General features: G+C 40.2%; 1 protein-coding gene across 1 annotated transcript in view; it reads left to right on the top strand.

Annotated features, from left to right (window-relative positions):
* Positions 1-27075, top strand: part of WARS2 (tryptophanyl tRNA synthetase 2, mitochondrial) — a 96921-nt gene that overhangs the window by 23795 nt on the left and 46051 nt on the right. The window lies entirely within an intron of this gene.

The following is a 27075-nucleotide window of genomic DNA, read 5'->3' as shown; positions in this document are numbered from 1 at the left end:
TTTGCCTGCCAATACCCTAATCAAACCCACCATCATTGCTTACCTCTGCTTCTGCTTTCATTCTCGACTGTCTTCTGTCCTTTCTTGATCTAGAGGCCAGGGTAATTCTTGTAAAATGTAAATCTGATCATGTCATTCCTTTCTTTTTTTAAAAAATTATTTAATTTTTTAAAATCTAGTGTAGTTTACAGTTATATTAGCAGGTGTACAATACAGTGACTCAGTAATTTTATACATTACTCAGTGCTCATCATAACTGTACTCTTAATCTCCATCACCTATTTCCCATCTCTCCACCCACCTCCCCTCCAGTAACCATCAGTTGATTCTCTATACTTAAGAGTCTGGTTTTTTGTTTGTTTCTTTTTTCCTTTGTTCATTTGTTTTGTTTCTTAAATTTCACATGTGACTGAAATTATGTGGTATTGTCTTTCTCTGACTGATTTCGCTTAGCATTGTACTCTCTAGCTCCATCCATGTTGTTGCAAATGGCAAAACGTCATTCTTTTTTATGGCTGAATAATATTCCTTTGTATATATTTATGTATGCCATACCTTCTTTATCCATTCGTCTATCGATGGACACTTGGGCTGCTTTCATGGTTTGGCTATTGTAAATAATGCTGCAATAAACATAAGAGTGCAATATAATCTTTTTGAATTAGTTTTCATATTCCTTGGGTAAATACCCAGTAGTGCAATTACTGGATCATATGGTAATTGTTTTATCTTCTTGAGTAACCTCCACACTGTTTTCCAGAGTGTCTGCACCAGTTTGCATTCTTACCAACAGTGCAGGGGGGTTCCTTTTTCTCCACATCCTCACCAACACTTGTTGTTTCTTGTGTTGTTGATTTTAGCCATTCTGAGAGGTGTAAGATGGTATCTCACGGCTTTGATTTGCATTTCCCGGATGATTAATGATGTTGAGCATCTTTTCATGTATCTGTTGGCCATCTGTAGGTCTTTGGAGAAATGTCTGTTCATGTCTTCTGCCCATTTTTAATTGGATTATTTGTGTTTTTTGGTGTTGAGTTGTATAAATTCTTTATATATTTTGGAGACTAACTTTTTGTCATATATGTCATTTGCAAATATCTTCTCCCATTCAGTAGGGTGTCTTTTTGTTTTGTTGATTGTTTCCTTTATTGTGCAGAAGCTTTTAATTTTCATGCAGTCCCAATAGTTTATTTTTGCTTTGGTTTCCCTTGCCTTAAGGAGACATATCTAGAAAAATATTGGTATGGCCCATGTCGAAGAAATTGCTATCTGTGCTCTCTTCTAGATTTTTATGGTTTCAGGTTTCACATTTAGGTCTTTAATCCATTTTGAGTTTATTTTTGTGTATGGTGTAAGAAAGTGGTCCAGTTTCATTCTTTTGTGTGTTTCTGTTCAGTTTTCCCAGCACCGTCTGCTGAAGAGACTCTCTTTTTCCCACTGTATATTCTTGCCTTTGCCTTAATTGACCATATAATTGTAGATTTATCTGGGCTCTCTGTTCTGTTCCCATTGATCTATGTGTCTGTTTTTGTGCCGGTATCATACTGTTTTGATTCCTATATGTTTGTAGTGTATCTTGAAATTTGGGATTGTGGTACCTCTAATTTTGTTTTTTCTTTTTCAATATTGCTTTGGCTCTTCAGTGTCTTTTGTTACTCCATATGCATTTTAAGATTGTTCTAGTTCTGTGAAGAACGCTGTTGGTATTTTGATGGGGATTGCATTAAATGTGTAGATTGCTTTGGGTAGTATAGACCTCTTAATATTTGTTCTCCCAATCCTATTAACGTGGAATATCTTCCCATTTGTTTGTGTCATCTTCAATTTCTTTCATCAGTGTTTTATAGTTTTCAGAGTACAGGTCTTTCACCTCCTTGGTTAGGTTTATTCCTAGGTATTTTATTATTTTGGGGGGCGCCTGAGTGGCTCAGTTGGTTGAGCGTCCAACTTCGGCTCAGGTCATGATCTTGTGGTTCATGAGTTTGAGCCCCTCATCGGGCTCTGTGCTGACAGCTCAGAGCCTGGAGCCTGCTTTGGATTCTGTATCTCCCTCTCTCTTTGTCCCACCCCCACTTGTGCTCTGTCTCTGTCTATCTCTCCCTCAGAAATAAAAAATAAACATTAAAAAAAATTTATTTTTGTTGCAGTTGTAAATGGGATTGTTTTCTTAATTTCTCTTTCTGCTATTTTATTATTAGTGTATAGAAATGCCATATTGATTTTTATAGCAATACAGGCCTACCTCAAGAAGCAAGAAAAATCTTAAATAAACTACCTAACCTTATATCTAAAGGAGCTAGAAAAACAAGAACAAACAAAATCCAAAACCAGTAGAAGGAAGGAAATAATAAAGCTTAGGGCAGAAATAATGAAAAGAACAATAGAACATATCAATGAAACCAGGAGCTGATTCTTTGAAAAGATCAACACAATTGATTAAGCTTTTAGCCAGACTCCTCAAAAGAGAGAGAGAGGACTCAAATAAACAAAATCAGAAATGAAAAAAAAAAAAAAAAAAAAAAAAGGAAAGAAAGAAATGAAAGAGGAGAAATAACAACCAACACCACAGAAACACAAAGGCTTGAAAATTTATGTGCCACCGAATTGGAAAACCTAGAAGAAATGGGTAAATTCCTAGAAACATATAACCTCCCAAAACTAAATCAGGAAGAAATAGAAAATTTGAACAGACCTATTACCAGTGATGAAGTTGAATCAGTAATCAAAAAACCCCCAACAAACAAAAATTCAGGGTCAGATGGCTTCACAGGTGAATTTTATGAACATTTAAAGAATTAATACCTATTTTTTTCAAACTATTCAAAACAATAGAAGAGGAAGGAAAGCTTCCAAATTCATTCTCTGAGGCCAGCATTACCCTGCTACCAAAACCAGATAAGGACTCTACAGAAAAGGACTACTGGCCAATATCTCTGATGAACATAGATGTAAAAATCCTAAAATACTAGCAAACAGAATCTAACAGTACATTTAAAAAGCCATTCACCACCATCAAGTGGGATTTATTCCTGGGACGCAAGGATGGTTCTAAATAATATGCAAATCAACGTGGTACATCACATCAACAAGAGAAAGGATAAAAACTCGCAACAAAGTAGGTTTAGAGAGAAAATACCTCGACATAATAAAGGCCATGTATGAAAAGCCCACAGCTAACATCATATTCAATGGTGAAAAACTGAGAGCTTTTCGCCTAAAAACAGGAAGAAGACAGGGATGTCTTCTCCAACCACTTTTATTCAACATAGTACGTAAGGTCCTACCCACAGCAATCAGACAACAAAAAGAAATAAAAGGCATCCAAATTGGTCAGGAAGAAGTAAAACTTTCACTATTTGCACATGACACAATACTATATAGAGAAAACCCTGGAGACTCTACCCAAAAATGACTGGAGCTGATAAATGAATTTAGTAAAGTTGCAGGATACATGTCAGTCCTTTCTTAAATTCCTTGACTTCAGTTCCCAACCCAAGCTCCTGACCATATCCTACTAGTCCTTATGAGACCTGCTCCCTGTCTGCTTTTCCATCCTCACTTCTGGCCACTCTTCTCCGTTTGCTCAGTGCATACCAGGAACACCGTACTGGTGTCCTCTCTGTTCCTGCTGGTTTGTTTTTTGGCCCACGATATTTTTGCCTTGCCTCTTCTAACAATCTGTTTTCTCTCTTATTCTTCAGATAAAAGCTCAAATATCATTTACTTCTAGATACATTGTGTCCAGTCTATGTACAGTAGGCACTACCCCATTACTCTGTTATTTCACCCTCTGTTTCCTTCCTGGCACTAATCACAGTCTGTATTTATCATGGTTATTCATTTACCCACTTTTTTTTTGCATGACTTTTTCTGGAATTAAGCTCCACAATAGCAGGACCATTTAATAGATGCTCACAACTATTTGTTGAATAAATGAACGAATGAATGGCTATTTCTCCCACTAATTTAGTGTTCTTGGGCAAATCAGTTAATTTCTTGAGGCATCACTTTTTTCATCAGAAGTATTGCTGTTTGACTTAATGATTTTTTAATATTCCTAAGTCCCATGATTCTCAAGAGGGAGAGAATGGAGACAGGGACACCAGTACAAAGATTATAAAAATATAGGTGTGAGGGGAAAAGGATCCTAATTTATGGGCATTAATATATTAAAAGGAATTTGTTACATATACATACATTGACCATGGCATATTGTGAAGTGGGAATAAAAGCAAGGTCAGAGTAATGTGTTATGTGATCCCAAATTTGCTTAAAAATGTACCCTACATATGTAAAAATTTTTCATATTTTTTGATAAAGGTATGTGTATATACACTCCAGAGTCTTAATATCCATTACTTTAGTTGGGTGTAATATGAAGAAGAAAAGATTTTTTTTAACTTCCTCCTTTATATGCCTCTATATTATTTGACTTTTTAAAAATCTAATAAAGCAAAGAGGAGGAAGAAAAGATGACATTATGGCTTGAGGTCCAAGAGTGTACCAATCTCCTTCAAACCTCGGATTTCCTTCTCTAGGAGGTTCCAAAGGATGGAGATAGATGCAGATACAGATACAAATATAGACAGGTAGATACAGCATATGAGAATTAAAATACTGTTTCATTACAACTCAGCATGGGTCTGATACCCCAATGTGTAACTCTGGTAAACTTGATTAGACTGAGACCCTTGCCCTAAACCCAGACCCAAACACGGGGATGTGAATTACCAGCTGCCGTTGGTAAAGGGTGCCAGAGATGGATGTCATCTCCGGAATGAGGGCAAGAGGATCTTGGGGGCCAGGCCCAGCTCTGAGACAGGCTTGGAGGGATGACAGAAAGGACAAGACTCATCTGGAAACAAACATGGCCCGGTCATGGTCCTTGAAGTTGATCAGTTCAACAAGCAGTTCTTTGATCCAGGTGGAAAATGAGACACTGGAAGAAAGGAAGTTCTCCTTTCAGTGAACATTACTTGTCACAACAGCGAAAAGGTTGAAAACTGTTGTTACGGGGTAAGACCCAATGTAGTGAGTAAAAATAGAAAATCAGGAATAACAAAGACAAAATTGGAGAAACCATAGGCCAAAGTGACAATGCAGTGCAGCTTCGTGAAAATCAAAGGAGAGTATTTGAAAGGATTGTAATAAACAGTGCCAGTTGATGGATTCAAAGAGATCACTGAAGAGCAACAAGACAGAAAAAGCCATTGGATTAAAGGATTATGGGACCACTGTTGGTTTTAGAGAAGTTTTAGTAACTTGGCGGATGAGAAAGCAGATTATGGGGGAAGATTAAGTGGGTTGTAGATTATGGGGAGTTAAGGTAGTGACAGCAATATTTGGGAAGAGTAGACTGAGAGCACAAATAACTGCAGATAGGGGTAGACCTTTTTATATCTCTACATAGTAGGAAAGACTGTGTAAAGAGATAAAGATTAAAAGTAGAAAATAGAAAAAGAAAGCTTGATAGAGAAATAGTCTGAAGAACACAAGAAAGGACAGATCAACACTGGGAAAGGGTTAGTCTCAGAAAGATTTTTCTCTTCAACACAAAAGAGGAGAGTAGATGGTTATCTACATGGAAATATTTGGAGAATCAGAGTAGAGAAGATATATTATACACTGAACTCAGCAAAGCAAGAAGTGAGGTCATCTAACTCCTGGGGCTTAAGTAGTAGACTGGAGATTTAAAATTAGCTCTAAGCGGGGCACCTGAATGGCTCAGTTGGTTAGGCTTCTCACTCTTAATCTTGGCTCAGGTCATGATCTCACGGCTCGTGAGATCAAGCCCCATGGCAGTGCAGAGCCTGCTTGGGATTCTCTCTCTCCCTCTCTCTCTGCCCTCCCTCCCTCGCTCACATTCTCTCACTCTCAAAATAAATAAAAAACATTAAAAAAATAAAATTAGCTCTGAGGAAAATGGACCAGCGAATTAGCTGGGCTTGGCACAATCATCATTGGACTATAGAGTTTTCAAGGGCAGATACTGTGTTTTATTACTCCTGTATCCCCACTGCCCCGTACAATGTTCCGTGCATGGTTAGTGCTCAATGGATATTTGGATGGATAGATGGATGGATGGATAGATGAATGGTCTGGTATGTAGTATGTGCTTATTAAGAGTTTATTTTATTGAATTAAACTACGCTTGATCCCTAAAGAAGGCTGAGGTGAAATTAACTATATCATTAAACTAAGCCTTTAAAAGTCTACAGTTTGGAATCAGGACTAAATAAAGTTGCTGGTACCCCTTTTATACTGCCCAAATTTTGTGTGTTGGCTTTCTGCAGGATAAGGGGTAGCGGTGGTATTTTGCTTTGGCAAGGTGGGTGAAAGGGTGCGTTGTTATGTCTAGCGCACATTCATTATTCTGCTGCTTTCGGCTCTGGAATCTGGCCCAAGTTCAGAAATGTCATATTTGGGCTCATATTTGCAGCCTCCGAGGAACCTGCACCTTCCTGCTCTTGCATCCTCATCTGAACGTTCCAGTAACTTTGAGAGAGTTCAGATATCCCTGTTTAAAACTGAACAGCTAGTGTGTGTGTTAGAGGGGCTTGGGCACCCACGTTAGGAAGCATGTATGAGACGTGATAAGTGAACCTCACGATTCCAGATGTCATGGCATGTGCCTTTACTTTGGGAAAAGACTTGGAAGAGAAAAGAGGACAGGGGCTGTTTGAGAAAGAAAAGAAAAAGACTTCAAGTCTTTTATTTTTCTATGAGAATAAAAAGGAAACTGGTGATGAAACTCTCTCATCCAGTAATTCAATATTGAGCACCTGTGGATTACAGAGGAGGTCTCGTTAAGATGAGGCTAGTGAAATGCAACTTGTTCACTGAGGAAAGTTTTTTGTTATCCTTCATTAAAGAAACAGCGTGGTCTTATTTTGATTTTAAATCAGTGAAGATTCCAAATTGGTTATTGTCTAACAAAGGGATGTTGAAATCATCCTGATTCTAAAACATACATTTCTCCTCCCCTTACCAGTTTACATCAGGAGTTGGCTGTTTTTCCATTACTACTGGGGACACTGGTAGGACCAAAGCATTTTTCTCCATGTTGCTTCTGGTTGTTAAGAACTGTTACAGTGGAAACCCTGGCCCCTTGAACCACAGCAGCAGCAGGTGAACGGAGGAGTAACTCGGTTTCAAAATATTTTAAGAGGTTGTTTGTTGTGTTGAAGTCGTCACACAACATCTGAAGTTGATTTTGAGATTCTTAATTTATCCTTCTCAAAGATTCAGACTAAAAAAAAGAAAACAGTAAACACACTTCCCCTTGGTTTTCTCATAAATCTCATCCCTTCACTCAACTCCAAACATCCTGATCCTGCAGTGTTCTGCTGTGTTCCTGTCCCTGCCAGATGGGTGTGCTCCTAGATGCCTGGTGGGGGCACACACTGCTTGTCTTCCAGAAAAGGGGAAATAGCACCGTATTATAGGCAAGACACACTCAGCCTTAAGGCATAACTAGTCAGAAATCAAACTGGATTTATATCATGAGCTCCCCGTGTGCTTGTGAATGCCTCTTTAACAGCACACGGTTAAAATAAAAGGTCAGGAAATTGTCACGTAAAATCCACTCTAAACCTTGAGATAAGATTGCTTGATTCTAAGGAGAGAGTTGAACAACTTTATAAGGAGTTCACAAAAATAATGTTTTTCAGTACATTTTATCCAAAGAGTATTTTATTATAGATTCAGCTAAAATTATAATACATTAAGAATTTGGGAAACTGTTCTGAGGATTGTAGGTACTGTTGACTAAACGATGGCTACCACTTGCTTAGGTAACCCCGGGGGGGGGGGCGGGAATTTGCTATCCTACTAGTCTTGGTAAACGTCCTTCCCTCCTCCACCTCTCCCCTGGCACTACTGAGAGCCATAGAACTTAACATCAGACTTCAAGCTCCTGCATTCAATAAGCTTCACATAGTATTCACTTCTACTTCATTCACATGCATGTATTGAACCTCCACCCTGCTGCTGCTGGGAATAAAACATGGTTCTCACCCTTGAGAATTTCATTGGCTGGTGAGGGAGTAGACTTACAGGAAAAGTAAATTACATACAACTACGTGCTATAACAGAGGGAGAACAAAGAATTGTGAGCACTTCTAGGGGCAAGTAACTCACCTTGGGAAGATGGAGAAGACTTCACAAATGTGGTGACATCTGGACTGGGTCTTAAAAGAGAAATTGAAATGTGTCAGGTGGAGAAAGGCACACCAGGAAGAGAGAACCAAACGTGCAAAGGTTTAGGGTTTAGAAAGAGTATGGCTTCTTCAGGGCAGTAAGAGAAGTGTGTTAATTCATGGAATGCAATGGTGGAAGAAAAAGATTGACAAAGTAGACCTGGGCCTTGCAGAGTGCTGGCGGCGGGGGGCGGGGGAGTTGAGGGCTAGCACAAAAGGTAACATTGCTGGAAACTTGAGAGAATTTGAAAAAATACCTTGAGTTTGTTACATAAATAGGTAGGTAATTGGGCAATTTTTTCTGCAACTCTGTTTTTCTCTCTTTTAACTCTCATTCAGATGGAAAATAAACAAAATCCCTTTCGTATAACTCAACCGATGACATTTCAACAGCATCATCTTTACCAGTGGGGGTTCTTCCTTTCTACGCAAAACAGCTCCCTGTCCTCTTGGTACCTACATTTCTCACTCTTCTTCCCTAATTGCTGATTCAGGTGTGAATATTTGCAGTTACTTACTTAGTACCTATGATGTTTTGATTGTAATGTCAAAACAAAAGTCTGTGTTATTTTTCACAAAAATGTCAAAGAGTTTACCAGTCTTGGCAAGCAGTCATGTCCCTTGTGGTACCAAGTATCTTATCATTAATAATTACTCAGCATATAGGGGTGCCTGGGTGGCTCAGTCAGTTGAGCATCCGACTTCGGCTCAGGTCCGTGAGTTTGATGATCTCACAGTCTGTGAGTTTGAGCCCCGTGTCAGGCTCTGTGCTGACAGCTCAAAGTCTGGAGCCTGTTTCAGATTCTGTGTCTCTCTCTCTCTGACCCTCCCCCATTCATGCTCTGTCTCTCTCTGTCTCACAAATAAATAAAATGTTAAAAAAATAATTTAAAAAAAAATTACTCAGCATATAGTAATTGGTTATGTAAGCAGATGAAAAATAATGTACCTTCAAAGCAAGTACACTTTCAAACCATGTGATTGAAATTGTTGAAAATAAGAGTAATGTTCTATTATCACACTGATTATTTTACCTACAAGAATTTAGTCATAGAGGAGAACTATGTACAACATAAGCAAAACTCAGGCTCAAAAACTCAGGAGTAAACTGCATTTAAGATCATTACAGGTTGAGTGTGAGTGCTGATTTTGTGGTGAAGCTGTTGAAAACTATAGTTTTGACTCAAAGCATATTTACAAAAATAAAATGTACCCATATAAAAATAGAAAGTATGTAAAAATATATAAAAATAAAACAAGAGTTGAAAGTTTATTGGAAAACAGTGTTCACTGCAAAAGAGACATTAGTATCGTTTGGTGAATAAACGCAGACTTGGGGAGTTGTTGGAAATGAAACTAAAATATAAAAGAGAATAATTATTTTGGTTTATACATTTACAACTTGTTTGCTCTAAGAATGTATAGATTCCAAATGAAATCATTGGAATTGGAAACAAAACTGCATTTGGTTGCAGTTAGCTACATTATCTTATAAATGAGATACATGTTTCTTCAGCTTATTCAATAATACATGATGAGACAATTCAATAACAGAATGAAAACAATGTCATCAATTTGTGTAAACAATCAGGAAAGGAAAGGCTATCTTGATTAAAGAAATATTTTCAAATTTAATAGGCACACTGAGAGAATTGACTAAGGAATGGGGAGTTACACACACACACACACACACACACACACACACACAGTATATGCAAATCAGAACCATGATTTTTGACACTTAACAGGAGTAGAAAATTAAATGTGGTAAAGTTTTAGAGGAACAGCTAAGTGCTTGATTGTGCAAAATTCTAAGGTTTATTAGTAAGTGTAAGAAATTGAAAACTCTGAAGTCCCCAGTACTGACACCTCTTTGACCACACAGTCTCTCACATCTACACAAAGATTGCCAATTTTATCAACACTTGTTTAAGAGAAGGGGCACCGGCTGTCTCAGTTGGTGAAGCATGTGACTCTTGATCTCAGGGTTGTGAGTTCAAGCCCTATATTGGGTGTAGAGACTACTTAAGATCTAAAAAAAAAAAAAAAAAAAAGGCGGGGCGCCTGGGTGGCTCAGTCGGTTAAGCGTCCAACTTCAGCTCAGGTCACGATCTCGCGGTCCGTGAGTTCGAGCCCTGCGTCAGGCTCTGGGCTGATGGCTCAGAGCCTGGGGCCTGCTTCCGATTCTGTGTCTCCCTCTCTCTCTGCCCCTCCCCCGTTCATGCTCTGTCTCTCTCTGTCTCAAAAATAAATAAACATTTAAAAAAAAAAGTTTGTTTAAGGTGCTCAAAGCTGTGACACTCAGGAAGCTATGTGAGATGTTAAAAATATGTTAGACTATTTGTTCTCTAACGTTATGGGCTGTCGTCAAGGGCTTCCAGAGATAATCCAGGTAATCTTTCAAACGTAAGGAGGAATAGTGAATTAATGATTGGCTGACACTGATTTCTAAATGTGAACTTTTCCCTCCCCCCCATGTTTATTTATTACATACAAAGCATTTTAAGAATTTTTTCTAAAAAGCTTTGATGAGAAATCATAGATATATTCACTTGGTCTTTAAAAGTAAGAGAAACAGCTCATTGCTTATGATCTAAGAAAATATCTCAGAGCCATTTGGGCTGGGGTAATTATGCCAAAAACAATCTCTTAAAGTTTCAAAGGGGGACAAAACGTTCTTTCCGAGAACAACAGATTATAGCAGCTCAACAGTGCATATACTGCTTCATCAGATAAATGGCACACAGTATTTTCACCAAAGACAAGAGTATTTGCTAAGTTTAAATCTGCGTTTTTCTGAGTGATTACAGCATAGTGAAAATTTCAGAGCTACCGTTCAAATGTAAGAAATACATGGAGCAGAGCCAAGCACGTGCAATAATTGTACAAAATGAACGCAAATATGACCCTAGAACCTGGATTTTCCTGGCGCAAAGTAACAACAACTTCATCTATGTGTCTATTTGTCATGAGCTGTGCAAAAATGCTTCCTGCATCTCAGCACCACAGCCTGTGTGTCCTTGTAGTCCGATCGGTCCCAATCACCAGTGTTCAATGCTTGTTTTCTACCCTGCCTTGCCCCAGCATGGGCTCGTGCAGCTCTTTGGAGGAGCTCAGCGGCCTGGCAGATTACAGATCCTGAAAGACTCACCCACCCACTCAGTTCACTGGCTTAGCCAAATGCTTTAGTTTAGCTGCCATAACAAAGTGCCACAGACTGGATGTTTGAAAACAACAGAAATTGATTCTCTCACAGCTCTGGTCGTTAGGAGTCTGAAATCAAGGTGTCAGCTGGGCCCTGCTCCCTCTGAAGGGTCTAGGGAGAATCTGACTTGACTCCCTCCTTGACTCAAGGAGAATCTCCTTGACTCTTTAGCTTCTGGTCGCTCCCTGCCATACTTGGCATTTCTTGACTTATGGCTACAACCCTCCTATCCCTGCCTGCCATGTCACATATCCTTTTTCCCTCTGTGTCTCCCTCTTCTTATACGGACACAGTCACTGGAATTAGGGCCTACTCTAATCCAGTATGACTTCATCTACACTGATTACATTTGCAGAGGTCCATTTCCCTATAAGCTCACGTTCTGAGGTTCAGGTAGACATGAATTTTAGGGAGATAAATTCAACCTACTACATCAAGCAGTGGAAATACTGTAAATTTCATCTTATCTGGAATAATGTCAATTGTTACTTTTTTTTTTTCTTTGCATTTTGGGCTTTAAATTATAAATCCTAAAGATTACTCTTGTGGTTTCAGTTGAATATGATATTGGCTCCAGTGCTAGGATGATTAGTGAAAAATAGCTTGTTATAAAATGTGAAATTTACTTATATGAGGACTTTAAGAGACAAAACAGATGAACAGAAGGGAAGGGAAACAAAAATAATGTAAAACCAGGGAGGGGGACAAAACAGAAGAGACTCATAAATATGGAGAACAAACTGAGGGTTGCTAGAGGGGTTGTGGGAGGGGGGATGGGCTATATGGGGAAGGGGCATTAAGGAATCTACTCGTGAAATCATGTTGCACTATATGCTAACTAATTTGGATGTAAATTTTTAAAAGTGAAAAATTAAATTAAAAAGTGAAATTTAAATAGTAACCTCTGGGGCACCTGAGTGGCTCAGTCAGTTAAGCATGTGACTCTTGATTTCAGCTCAGGTCATGATCCCAGGGTTGTGGGATCGAGCCTCAAGTTGGACTCCATGCTCAGCATAGAGCCTGCTTAAGATTCTTTCTCCTTCCCTCTGCCCCTCTTCCACTCACTCACTCTCTCTCTCTTTCAAATTAAAAAAAATTAAAAAAATAAACACACATTAATTCCAGATTTCTCACTTGCTTAGTTAAGTCTCATCCAGAGGCGCCTGAGTGGCTCAGTCAGTTAAGTGTCCCACTTCAGTTCAGGTCACGATCTTGTGGTTTGTGGGTTTGAGTCCCCGGTCAGACTCCGTGCTGACAGCTCAGAGCCTGGAGCCTACTTTGGATTCTGTGTGTCTTCTTCTCTGTCTGGCCTTCCCTCGGCTTGCGCATTCTCTCAAACATAAATAAACATTTAAAAAATTTTTCTTTTAAATTAAGGCTCATTCATGGAGATATGTGCCCCTACCATGTCTAAGTAATTTGTATGTGTGTGAAGTCCACTTAGGAAGGATTTTCTACACTATATTCAGGTGTTTGGATTTGTTCCTGTAGGAAAGGAAGAACCAGTGGAGATTCACTATTTCAAAAAGATATTCCAGGTTGTGGTATGGAGTATACAAAAGTCAGATCAGATGAGATGAGTGGAGTTTAGACTACATTGATGGGGATGGGGAAGTGAGATTGTATTGGATAACATCCTCACGATTCAGTAATTGATTAGATGATGTCAATAATAATAGCTAATATTTTTTCCAGCTTTATTGAGATCTAATTGACATATAAAACTGTGTAAGTTTTAGGTGTATAACCTGATGATATGATACATGTATATGCTGGGAAAAGATTTCTGCAAGAAGGTCAGTTAAGACATTCACGTAATTATTATATTTTGTGTGTGGTGAGAACATTTAAGACCAATCATAGGTAAGATTTATTGGGCATTTTCTATGTGTCAGGCACCATTCTAAGCACTTTTTATGTACTAATTTATTTAATTCTGGCAATAATCCTATGAAGTAGTTCTTTAGTAGTACTAAAATTTTGATTTTATATGAGGAAACTGTGGGACAAATGCTTGTCAAAGGTCACCTACCTAGTAGTGGGAGGAATCAGAATTTTGACAGAATCTGGTGAGCAAAAGGAAGGAGTCTGGGGTGACTCTGGAGATTGGGGAGCTGAGTAGAAGGTTGGGTCATTAGCCAAGACTGAGATACAGAAGTGCAGCAGGGGTGGGGGGGGGAGTTTGACTGGATGGTTGTGAGTCAGTACATTTGGTTTTGGGTATAATATTAAGTTTGAAGAGCTGTGGGTGGGAAATCCAAATGGATATGTCCAGCAGATAGTTGATAGTAAGTACTAGAATAATATTTGTTACTCTTTTAAGTGTGTTAAAATTAATCTTTTAAAAGAAATAGTTTTGGGGCGCCTGGGTGGCGCAGTCGGTTAAGCGTCCGACTTCAGCCAGGTCACGATCTCGCGGTCCGTGAGTTCGAGCCCCGCGTCAGGCTCTGGGCTGATGGCTCAGAGCCTGGAGCCTGTTTCCGATTCTGTGTCTCCCTCTCTCTCTGCCCCTCCCCCGTTCATGCTCTGTCTCTCTCTGTCCCAAAAATAAATAAACGTTGAAAAAAAAAAATTAAAAAAAAAAATAAAAGAAATAGTTTTAATTTCTTTTTTTTTTCATATTTATTCATTTTTGAGAGAGAGAGAGAGAGAGTAGGGAAGGGGCAGAGAGAGAGGGGGACACAGAATCCGAAGCAGGCTCCAGGCTCTGAGCTGTCAGCACAGAGCCTGACACAGGGCTGGAACCCACAAACTGGGAGATCATGATCAAGCTGAAGTCGGATGCTTAACTGACTAAGCCACCCAGGCACCCCTAGAAAATACTGTTTTAATCTATACATTATGCAGCTGTAGTAAAACATAGGGGAGAATCCGTGATACTGTCTCCTAGCCCCTAAAAAGAAAGTGCTTTTAATAGGGTGAGATTCTTTGTGATAGTGTATCCTCTCTACATCAAGTCAGGAAGGTAAATGACTCTCTTACCTGGAACTTTGTGACATTGTTCGGCCAAACAGGAAGAGGAGAGGCATTGGTGATGAATGTGCACCCGCCCTATCGTGGGTGAATTGCCTTCATCACAAACTCCCCTCAACTCCCACCCTGTGCTCCAGCTTTCCAGCAAATGTTCCCCCGCCTTGCTCTAACCACAGGGTATTCCAGTTCAAACCCGGCGGTTTATGGGAACCGCTTTTGTTGAAGTCATTAAAGAAAGAAAGGCCTGTGACTTCTCTTTCCGACGCACCGCCTGTTTTCTGTGTCATTTCAGTCTCATTAATCAGCGCTGCAGCAAGGTAGACATCGCGCTGTGTATTTTACTGTCCCCCGCACAGCGGCTCCTGCGTCTCTGCCCCCAGGCCGGCGCATTGGGGAAAAAGAGGGAGGGAAACCATCAATCTTCCCAGTTGCACATGTCAGCAGTGATTCCTTCCCCCTTCCTGTTGGCTGTCTCTCTCACCACCTGTGTTTAGAATTAGCATTGAAGCTGCTGCCCAGATGAATAAGAACCACTGTCCCTGTCACCTGCCCTGGTACGGGCCACCACTTCTGAATGAAAGCAAGAAGTCCGTAGGGCAATTATATCCATTTTGTGAACAGTGCAGGAAACAGAATCACACACCCCCTTAGAAGCTCATTAAAGCCTTACATTCAAGCAGATTTTAGGTCATGCATTCTAGCAGGTAGCATCATTTACTGGATCAGAGGAGTAAAAGCAAATAATTTCTTGGTGCCTTGCTGTATTTTCATAGTCTCCCTGTAAGTGTATACAGCTGGTTGGTCTAGCCAGGTTCAAGTCCACTACTCACTAGCTACGCGTTATTCTCTGAACCCCTCTGTGCCTCAGTTTCTTCATCTGTAAAACCGAGATGATAATACTACCTACCTCATAGGGCTTTTTGTGAGGATTAAATGAGGTAACGCATTCATAGCTCGTGTACTTTGCACATTGTAAGCACTCCAATGGTAGCCGTTAATTACCATAGTTAACTTCATTGTTCAAATAATAAAACTGAGGTTCAGAGAGGTTCAGTAATTTGTGCAAGTGATAGGAGTGCAGAAGGAATTTGAATTTGGCACTGAGTCCCCCAAACTCATGCCCTTTCTGTTAGACTACGTTGTTTCCATTCCAGCTCTATCTTAGAGATAATTTCATATGTGAGCTTAATAATTCATTTAACTTTATTACCCATTATATGAAGCAAAAATGGTAACAAGTGACATTCCTGTTAGCACTAGACTCTTGTAATTACATCAATTAATATTATCAGGGTGTATGCAGAAAAACTATTTTAAAAATTTAGCTGTACTAGGGCTCCTGGGTGGCTCAGTTGGTTAAGTGTTTAACTCCTGATTTCAGCTCAGGCCATGATCTCATGGTTCGTGGGATTGACCCCCATGCCGTGCTCTGTGCTGACAACACGGAGCCTGCTTGGAATTCTATCCCTCTCTCTGCCCCTTCCCTGCTTGCTCTGGCTCTCTCTCTCTCTCTGTCTCTCTCTCTGTCTCTCTCTCTGTCTCTCTCTCAAAAATAAATAAATAAACTTATTTAAAATTAAAAAAAAAATGGCTACAGAAGATGTTCTTGCCGTTAAAAAAAAAAGTTAAACCATACAAACGTAACAAAAAGGAGGTCATTACCATCACTTGGGGTAACAACCATTGTTGTTAAAGTGTGTTCTTCTTCCTTGTCAGAATTCATCTATGTAACAAATCCTGGTGGGCTAAGCATTGTTCTTGGGTCTTGAGGGGGCTGCTATTAGTATTCCCAGTTTACAGATGGGGAGGTTGCGTGACTTGCACAAGGAAACACATCTAGTGCACGGCAGAGCTGGTGTTGAACTCAGTGTCTGGCTCCAGAGTTGGACCCTTCACCCACTCTGCATGACTCTTAAATTCTTCTTAATTCTACTTAAGTTCTTCTTATCTCTTCCACAGGATTCCATCTCATAAAAATAAAATTTAATGTTATTTAATATTTCTCCTACTGATGGACATGTCGTTACTTGTGGCCCTCTCGCTGTGAAATAATGTAGAGAATGCCAGGTATCCTTACGTTCTTGTATAAATATTTCTTTAGGACAGATTTCTATTCATTGAATGGTTGGATCAAAATATGTAAACGCTTAAAATTTTGACCTCCATAAATGGTCAGACAACTTAGAGCTTACTTACTACATGCCAGGCACTAAGCACTTTACACTAATAAACGCATCACAGTCCTCCCCTCCCCAACCACCCATTTAATAGATGCTCAAAACCATATAAGTCATAGGGGCCAGGGCTTCAACCCAGGCAACCTAATGTGAGCCTGCTTGTTACCATGGTTAATAACCAAACAAGTTATCATAGTCCTATTTTACTGCTTGACTTTGTCATTTTTCTCATTTACACTAAAGTCAAGATAGCGATATAGGCTGACACAAGGATCTGAACTGAAGCAGGTATATTTGAAACATCCCCAGGAATTGTGTGAGTCTACAGGTTGCATGATGAGAAAGGCAGTCCTGGGTGGCGGGAAAATGAGACTTCTTTCTCTTGATAGTGGTCAGGACAGTCAAAGAGATTCTTTTTTGGAAGGGACTATATGCCAGGAAAATAACTAGAAGTTTTTTCTCCATTTATAACATGATAGCATGTAACAAATTCACACTGTGTCTCTCTCAAAGGTTCAGAACACTTGGGTTAGTCGTGGAGTTATTTCCTACACTGTGTATAAGAATTTCCAGCATCTCTGCTTTTACATAGCCAACACCACCTGTTGTTTGTTGAGGTTTTGGTCAACCGAGTAACCATAAGACCTACCAACAACTGCTTAACTATTGAATCCAGACTCTCTTATAGGCATCAGAAGGACTTAGACTTTTCCAGGCAGGAAAATGGGTAGAAAAGAGCATTCTATATAGAGATCATTTTGTTTTCTCTCCATTACAATTCTGGTGTCAAAACCTTCTTGTGCGATTATTTTCTTGGTAAAGCCCAGGCTACATGTGCTTCCTGAATCCCTGAGCCATAAGGATTTATGGAACTGGACATTGCCAAGTAAGTCTACCTAGGCATCAACGATGATGTGCTTACTTGTTGTTACAGGTGTCTTTTCTCACCAATGTAGAGACTGTAACCATACCTTCATAATCTGTTGGTCTTCCCTGCTGCCAAATGTGATATCTGTACTGCCTGATGCCCAAATGGCTTCTGACCATGAATTAAGAAATAACTGTCTCAAGAGTTTTATTACCTTGAAATGTACATTATAAGCAAATGAACATACTTTTCACATTTTTACAGTCTGTGTGTGTGTGTGTGTGTGTGTGTGTGTGTGTGTATTTCCTAGCAGGTTGGCAGCTTTGGAGAATAATTATGTAGTAGTTGGCTTTGAACAGTGTTTTTTCAATCTTGGCCACACATTAGAATCACCTGGGGAGCTTTTAAAACTCCCAGCGCTCATGCCAAATCCCAAGCTGATTAAATCAGAATCTTTGAGGATGGGACCCAGGCATCAGTATTTTTTAAAGCTCCCAGGTGATGACTGTGCAGCCAGGATTGAGAACTGTTGACTTAGAAGTATCTTTTTTTCGTTCACAGCATTTTCATCTGTACTTCAGTTTAAGTGGTTGAAGTGAATTTTCAGAATTGATGTTGGTGCCCCAAACCCCTCTCAAACTGGAGCATGCCCCAGAACTACTTGGAAAGCTTGTTGAAGCACAGATCATGTAACTCTTATTTCTTCTGGGATAAGCCCAGTCTTAGAATTTCTGAGTCGGTAGGTCTGGGTTGGGACCCAGGAGTTTGCATTTATAACAAGTTCCCTGTTATGGCGATGCTGCTGGTACTGGGGACGCGTTGTGAGAACATATGCTCCAGTGCCTTCCCTCCACCTTCCCTCTGCTCTTTTCTTTGCCGGCAGGGGCTGGCCAGGGCACCTGTCCCCAGGGCCACCTGTGCTGTCAATATCCTCCTTAGGAAAGGGATGCTTGAGAATACCACACCTACCACACCACCTCCAGTGAGCACACAATCGAATTTTAAAAGTCTACTCCTTATAGAGTAGTTGAGTGCAACTTCCTCCTCATTCCAGATCACCCTCTTAAACCTTTTATACATCAGAATCAGAGGCACCGCTGAGGGTTTTGGTGTCCCACTATGGAACTTGGATTTCACTTTCCCACAGAAACAATTTTATGAATGGTGTGTAGGTACAGCTGAAATGGTGATGTTAAAACCATTCATCAAGAATATTGTGGGCTCAATGAGGCTTCAATGGACTGCCTTCCAGGAACTTAACCACCATTTAAGGAACTGAGTTTCTGAGTTTCAGAAAACCAATTTTCAAACAAACTCGTAGAACGTAACTTGTTTAGGAACTACATATAACTGGAACATTTGATTCATTTTGTTTATAGTTATTTTGCCCTTTACATTTTGGAGCCAAAGTGGGGTAGGGGAAGATTTGTCATTCATTCCACTAACATTTATTAGGTGCTCACAATGTACCTGGCACTGCCCTGTACTGGGAATATAAAGATGAAAAAGACAACTTCTGCCCTAGAGGAGCTCATATTCTAGAGGGAAAATATTTTCTAAGCAAATAAGAAAATATTTACCAAGTTGCCAGTGTGATATGTGCAATAATGAACTAATGAAGGAGGGATCTGTTCTGCCCTGGGGGCAGGGAGAGGGGTATGGTGGGTGGGGGGGAGAGACTGGGTAGGGGAGGAGAAAGAGAGAGGAAGGGGGGAAGGGAGGATGGGTGACTGTGTGTGTGTGTGTGTGTGTGTGTGTGTGTGTGTGTGCGCGTGTGTGTGTGCACGTGCGGGAGAGGAGAAGACATGTTTAAGAGGTTTAGAATCAGGGAGAGACTGTTAGACCTTGAAGACCCAAGGGAGTTGCCCAGCAGAGAAGGGGATTAGGGCATACAGGACAATGGAACGGTCTGAATGCTGACAGGAATGAGCTCTACAGGACCGGCAGTAACCAGGTCAGCTCCTCACATAAGATGATGGAGGATGCCTGGGAAGGCCATTACTGGCCACACGAAGTTTGGACCTTAACCCAGAAGAAGAAAGGAGATTTATGCACACAGCATATATGGTGTTTGCATTGTTATCTCAGACCTTCTTTTTAAATTTTTTTTTCAACGTTTTTTTTTAATTTATTTTTGGGACAGAGAGAGACGGAGCATGAACGGGGGAGGGGCAGAGAGAGAGAGGGAGACACAGAATCGGAAACAGGCTCCAGGCTCCGAGCCATCAGCCCAGAGCCTGGCGCGGGGCTCGAACTCACGGACCACGAGATCGTGACCTGGCTGAAGTCGGACGCTTAACCGACTGCGCCACCCAGGCACCCCCAGACCTTCTTTTTAAAGAACTTTCTTCTGTATGTGTCCCACTACCCTGAGGAAGACATTTTTTTTTCCCCCAACAAAATATTGATACTTAGAAAATGTCTTGAATCAAGCAGTTTTCAGACCCGTGCTCTGGGCACCCCCTCAGAGGCTGGGTGGGGTGAGGGTAAAAGAGCAGGGAGGGCCTCCCTCCCTAACTCTCCCATTATCCACCCACCTACCAAGCTTTTCTTTGGACTGCTTTACATGTTGGGCATATCTAGTGAGAATATTGCACTTGAAAATGGGTATGTAACTAAGAAAGGCTTTAAAACCACTGTAATCTAATTCTCACACGCTTAGTAATAGTTTGAGGACTTTGGTGTGCATAGCCAAATCTCTCAACTGTGGTTCTCAGACCATCAGCTGAAGGTGGGACATCAGGCAGGCACTGAGGCCAATGTGTGACCGGTGACAGTGGTTAGGAGGGTAAGCCTTTAGTTGGTCACAAGAGGTAATGACAAAATCATTTGTCCCTAGGATGATCTAATACTTTAAGATCAATGTTTGAATTTTCTTATGAGGAAAAACTAATGTTTTTGTAAGCATCTCAGATTATTCTTTACACTTTTATTTTTTTTTTCAACGTTTATTTATTTTTGGGACAGAGAGAGACAGAGCATGAACGGGGGAGGGGCAGAGAGAGAGGGAGACACAGAATCGGAAACAGGCTCCAGGCTCCGAGCCATCAGCCCAGAGCCCGACGCGGGGCTCGAACTCCCGGACCGCGAGATCGTGACCTGGCTGAAGTCGGACGCTTAACCGACTGCGCCACCCAGGCACCCCTTCTTTACACTTTTAAAAGTTGAGGACTTCTCGATCCCTTGCCTGTGTTAACTGTTCCATTCAACATAAAAATACAATGTGCGGTGGTCATTGAGGCATTTATGTCAAGAATTTGACACTTGCTGATTTGGTTTAGGAAGTGGTGTCATCATTAGGAGTTAAAAGTATTTCTCACCACATACCATGTTACATTATAATTATTTGTCATCTTCATATAGTATGTTAATTTAGTTTTGATCACCTTTGCTATGAAAATTAAAGAGACTGGTTTATTCCGTAACTACATATAACCTTTGCATTTATTTTTATTTTTTTAATCTATTTTTCAAAGTTTATTTATGTATTTTGAGAGAGAGAGAGAGTGAGAGCATGGGGAAGGGACAGAGAGGGGAAGAGAGAGAACCCCAAGCAGGATCCATACCATCAGCACAGAGCCTGACGCAGGGCTTGAACCTGCTAACCACGAGATCATGACCTGAACTGAAACCAAGACTCAGATGTTCAACCGACTGAGCTACCCAGATGACCCCATATAAGCTTTGCATTGAAATATAACTTAGCTGCCCTAAAGTGACAATGCAGTCTTTCTTGGGAGCTAGAGTCCCAGACCTTGTATTTTATCATCTGTCTCTGATGGGGAGACATTCGCTGCGTTGCTGTTTAACATGTAGGAAACAAAACAGAGAAGAAAGACCTGAAGAATATAAGCCCAGAGAGCTGTTGAAGTACAAAAGAAATCGCTACAGAAGAAAAGAACACAGTCAGTCACCCAACCTGAGGCAGAGTGTCCTGTGGTCTGCGGCTGGGCTCTGGGGTTCTGGATTCTGGTCCCAGCTGTCTGCCAGTGTGTCCATGGCCTTTTGGTAAACATGGCTGTGACACACTTTGTCCTTCTGAGAAGCCTGTGTGTGGAGGCAGGTGTTGGTGGCTGAGGGTGCTCGAAGGCCGGGCCACCCCAGAGGCGAAGAAGTTCTAAATGGGTCACAGCCCAGTGTCGAGGGAGGGACCAAACTCAGAGCTCAGCTCTGGGACTGACCTCCCTGCCAGTGATTTCCCCCCACAGTGTCCTTCCCTAGAAAGTGTGGCCACTAATGTCAACTCCATCAAGGACATAAGGTATGCACGAGTACCAGGAAGTACGCTCATCACAAGAAGGAACATGTATGTGCATAAGCCTTCCATCCCAGGCTGGGGACTGCACAGAGCACACAGGGAAAAGAGATGCGCAGCTCTTGAAATTCGGAAGAGGCTTAAGTAAGTCTGCAGGAGACTTGTTAAAAGTCAAGTTTATTCCTTTTAGACTCTTTCATAGCCGAACAATACACATGAAGTGTTTTATCATCTATGCCATTAAGGAACTCACGGGGGTGAGTTAAGGAACTTTGGGGGTGACGTAAGACGTGCTTTCTCTTACACTGAATTAATATTTACTATATTGATTCCCAGGTCTGAGCATCTGGCTTCACTTCTGAGCAGAAATGAACCCATTTTTCTTGGTGCTGAGTCAGCATTTCCTCCCCAGACCCTGGGTTCTCCGGACATTCTGGAAGAACCGACTGTGGCCGAACAGTGAGCTACGGCCAAAGAAAGCTTCAGAGGAACACCTGGCTATTCCCGGCCACGGCTGAGATACTGTGTTTCTGTGCCGAGTCTCCTGTTTCAGCTCTTAAATCACTAATTGTTAGTAGAGATCTTTAAAAAAAAAAAATGTTGAGATGTTCAAGGAGCCTAAGATTGAAATAGTAGGGTGATGTATAGGATAGAATTGAGAAACACTGACAGAGAGCCAAGGAGTTGAGAATCTTAAGATGTATTTTTCTTTATACACAATTAGAAGCACATATAGACTTACAGAAAGAGACTTTTAACCCAGTTAGTTAATAATGTTGGTGACTTTTTTTTATCATACTCTGTGATAACATGCCCTTTACAGACCCGGTTAGACACAGTGGTTGTTCCCCAAGGTTTTGGTGTTGACTATAGCTTAAACAGATGAGGTGAATGAATGATTGCTATTATAGCTGGCTACAAGCAGTTCTTGGTTATAAGAATCTTGAAATTCTTACTAGAAGCCCTTGGTTTCCAACACCATACCCAAGTCAAAGCTAGTAGGCAGCCTCCTTTTCATGGATTTTATTCACTTGGAATTAAAGACAGAAGCTCTTTTTAGCTAATTGCAAAAACTATCTTTTGCAATAATTGGCAGCTTCCGATGTTTCAGTTGCTTTTGGGTACGGTAATTAACACGAAGATGGCCGTGAATTTTGGATACGCTCAGTACCTTAAGACAGGAGTGGTGTTAGCTACGTCTGTCAGATTGGTAAGTATGTTCTTCCTTTGATTTGAACACCCAGCTTCTCCTCTGGAAGATATCAAATCCCGGGTCTGAAGCTGCCCATCAGTAACACCGATTCTGCTACAAAATGAGCCAGTGAAGATATTGATTGGAAGTGGCATTTGTTAAGGAAATAACACCTGAGATAAAAATGAAACCCTCTTTTGTACAGAGCTCCTTGCTTATCCTCTGCACACTGCGATGGGATTGCAGCCCGATGCTCCAGACTCCCCATGAGAGCCTGTGGGCTAGTCCTGAAGCTGTTTTCTTTGTGGTTTGCCTCCTGTCCGCTGGGGAGCCCACGCTCCTCTCATTTTCATTCTTTTCCAGCTCTAGTGCTTTTGAACACAGAACCCCCATCCTCCAGCCACCCAGCCTCCACATTCCAGCCCCGTGATCTCATGGTACCCGGCAGAGCTCCCCTGCCATGCCGGCAGGCTGCCTGCTGACTCTTGCAGGGGGAGCAGATGGGAACATAAACTCGCCCGCAAGAGCAGGATGCTCTCTGTATATTTTTAAGACCAGGAATCCAGTTCTCATTTAAAGGCTGTATTTTTTTAATAGCTCCTTGAAAATTGAACAAAACCTTTCTTGTTGCTCTTATTTCTTGATAACATCACTCCCTCTGTGTAGACATATAGAATCACAGAAACTGGAGAATGGAGAAGATACATTAGATCTTGTCTGACCCATCCCCGCTGGTTACAGTTCTTTTTTCCCACAGTCTGTCCTCTAGTGCTTTTCTCTTTTAGTTTTCTCAAGAATTAGTTTCTCCATTTCTCCTGGGGGAAGGATTCCTGAGTTTGACCATGGAGGAATGTATGTGCAAATATTCATAGTCTTTTTTTTTTTTCAGCTTGATATTCCTACTCTTCATAGCCCTTTACATTAGCATAAACAGCCCCTCTTTATCCTAAGTCAAGTATTTCTGGATGGTATTTCTTTTCCTCTTCCATTTATTAAGTTCAGAGCTTGTTTTTCTGCTTTGCTTTCTCTCTTCATCAATCAGTCCCTAAAGCCCATTAATCATTTTTTTTTTTTTTTTTTTTTTTTACCTCACTGAAAGCTCCTTTGCTTATTCCCATATCAGGAACCCAGGGCTGGTTAAGATCCCAAGGTACTGAAGAAGCCTCACTGATATGTGTTTATTCCATGTTAACTCACTCTCTCTCTCTCTCTCTCACCCCCACCCCCCACCCCCAGCCTCGGTTCACAACCACAAACTGTTTGGACAAAAATGTTTCTAAATTATGATATGGGGAATTACTCATATCAGTCATCTGAGGGCTGTGTGTGTGTGTGTGTGTGTGCGCATATGGTTTTAAGTGGTAAGATTATATTTGTTCTCAGTTACTTAAAAGATATTTTTCATATCCTTGGAGCCACAAATCTTTCAGGTCTCCTGAGTGCTTGGATCAAATGCAATTCTGGACCACAGAACTATGACACATCAGTAGAATGTAGCATTCTATCGTAGAGCTGTTATCTCAGAAGTAGACGGGAAAATAATGACATACGGGGAAAGCAGACTGTATTTGTAGGATGTAGAATTCTTGAGGAAAGAGAAGGGCAAAGTTTAAATAGCCTTGGCCCTCACATATCTAAAGCAGATTAGCTCTTAAAAACTAGTTAGGTATATAGACTTTTTTCTTATATCACTTTTTTTTTTTAATATCTCAGCTGTATTGAGGTATAATTGACAAGTGAAAGTGTAAGATATTTAAAGTGAACATCACAGTGATTTGATATGCACATGCCTTGTGAAAGGACTTCCTCTGCCTGGTGAATTAACATACCATCACCTCAGATGTTTATTTTTATTTGTTTGTTTTGTTGAGAATATTTAAGTTCTACTCTCTTAACAAATTACAGTTATACCATACAGCATTATCAAGTATAATCATCATGTTTTACCTTAGATCCTCACACATTATGGTTTCATGGATTGGAGGACCCAATATTATAAAAACATCACTTCTCCCCAAAGCAATCTATAGACTCAATGCAATCTCAATCACAAACCCCAACAGTGTGTTTTTTTTTCTCTTGGAACTGGACAAGGTGATTCTAAAATGTATTGAGAAATATAAAAAGCCAAAGATGAGTAAAATAACTCTTGAAGAAGAAGGTAAAAAGACTCTCTCCACTGTGTGCCAAGACCTACTAAAAAGGCACTGTAGTGCTGACCAGAGATAGACACATAGACCAATGGGACAGACTGGAAAGACCATATATAGACACAAGCATAAAAAGGTGCTTAATTTATGACAGAAGTGGCATTCCAGAGTAATGGTCAAAGACAGTCTTTTCCATAAAGGTACTGGACCAGTCTGATATATCCATTGGGGGGGGGGGGGTTGGTTAAAAGAAATTGGATGCCTACCTCACACCATATGCAAAAAACTCCAAATGGATACACACTTAAATGTAAAAGATGAAACTTCAAAGCATACTCACACATGCATATACATATGCTTTATATATGTATACACACTCATACCTTTATGACATCAAGGTATTGAAAGATTTCTTACATGCCATAAAAATCTGCAGTCAAAAATCGTATATTTGGTAAAATAAAGAATATCTCTTCATCAAAAGATAACATAAGGAAGACACATAGCTACACAATGAGAGAACATTTTGGCTATACATGTAATTGATAAAATATTAGTGTCCAGAATATATAAAAATACTTAAATCAGTAAAAGACAATCCATTCTGAGAACAATAGGCAAAATGACCTCAATAGGCTCTCCACAGAAGAGGAAATAAAAATAGCCAATAACCGTAAGAGTTCTCAATTTCCTTAACAACCAAAGAAATGCAATTAAACCATAATGAGATTCCACCTCATAGCCATCACCTTAGCTCAAAATAAAAATATTAAAAAAAAAATACTGGCAGTGTTAATGAGGATGGAGAGGGACAGAAATTGACGATAGAAATTGCAATATGTTACATAGTTAGGAGTAGTTTTAATACCCTGTAGTACACCTGAAGAGCCATAATGCCTACCTTATGACGCAGCAGTTAGGTATATACGCTAGAGAAGGTTGGCACACAGAACACAAAGGTGTGTTTTTTTTTTCTCCGTAACTTAATTTTTGGAAACTTGCAAGCCTACAGAAAAGTTGCAATATTAATACAATGAATGTGATGAAGTATCCCTGGATAGCAGCTAGTGGAAAGAAGTAAGTGATACTTGCCTTGATATCCCAACTTCACTTACTAGCTGTGTGGACAATCTGTAAAGATCTGTGAGCCTCAGTTACCTCCTCCGTAAATTGGAAGCAATAAAATGCCTGCCATGTTGGGTATTGTAAGAATTAAATGCATTAATGTATATAAAGCCCTGAGCATAAATGCCTATAACATAGTTGCCCAGCAAGTTATGGCTGCTGTTATTAATATTTTGTTGTTGTTAAAAGTGATAATGACACATTTTATTTTTTTCAGAACCTTTTAATGACAGCACATTTACTGACGTGTATTCATTTTTCGTGTTTCACTACAGAATGCAAGATTATTCCAGAGAAAAATAGCCTTTTTTCATCCTCTTTTACTTTTTTCTTTCTCATTTTCCTATTACAACTTCAATATTAGAAAGTACAAACCAGTGAGAATACATGCCCTTAACAAAAATGTTTTTATAATTTCAAATAATATATAGAATTAAAAACTACTTTTGAAGAAATAAAAGTATGATTTTATCAAAAATAAAAGGAAATGGAAGCACAAAAAAAGTTACATAACTTTATTAAGAAGCAACATTAGAAATAGTGTGTAGGTTTTCTCATTTCTGGCCCAAGATCCTGCACACTGAGTTGTAATATCAGCAGTTATTTTTAAAGAAAACCGAATTAATTAAATAGCACTAGCTCTTAGCTCTAACGGTATGCCTTCCTTGCCTGAACGACAAAATGAATGAAATCACATGAAAAACCTTTGAAATCGCATTAAAAGCCCTTTAATCTCCAATGAAACTTGGTTCTGTGTCTGAAGTCTTTCTCACTGACCCCCAGACCCACAGTCATCTTTTCCTCTTGGGAACTCCTGCCCATACCCCACTATTTATGGTTGCAAACAGATTACGATCATATTGCCACGTACCATTACATATCTCTTCGTAAACATATCCTCTATCTCCAATTAGCTTGCATCTCCTGGGGAT

The sequence above is a fragment of the Lynx canadensis genome, chromosome C1, assembly GCF_007474595.2.
Source record: "Lynx canadensis isolate LIC74 chromosome C1, mLynCan4.pri.v2, whole genome shotgun sequence".
Classification (NCBI taxonomy): domain Eukaryota; kingdom Metazoa; phylum Chordata; class Mammalia; order Carnivora; family Felidae; genus Lynx; species Lynx canadensis.
This window is presented reverse-complemented; position numbering and strand designations above follow the sequence as displayed.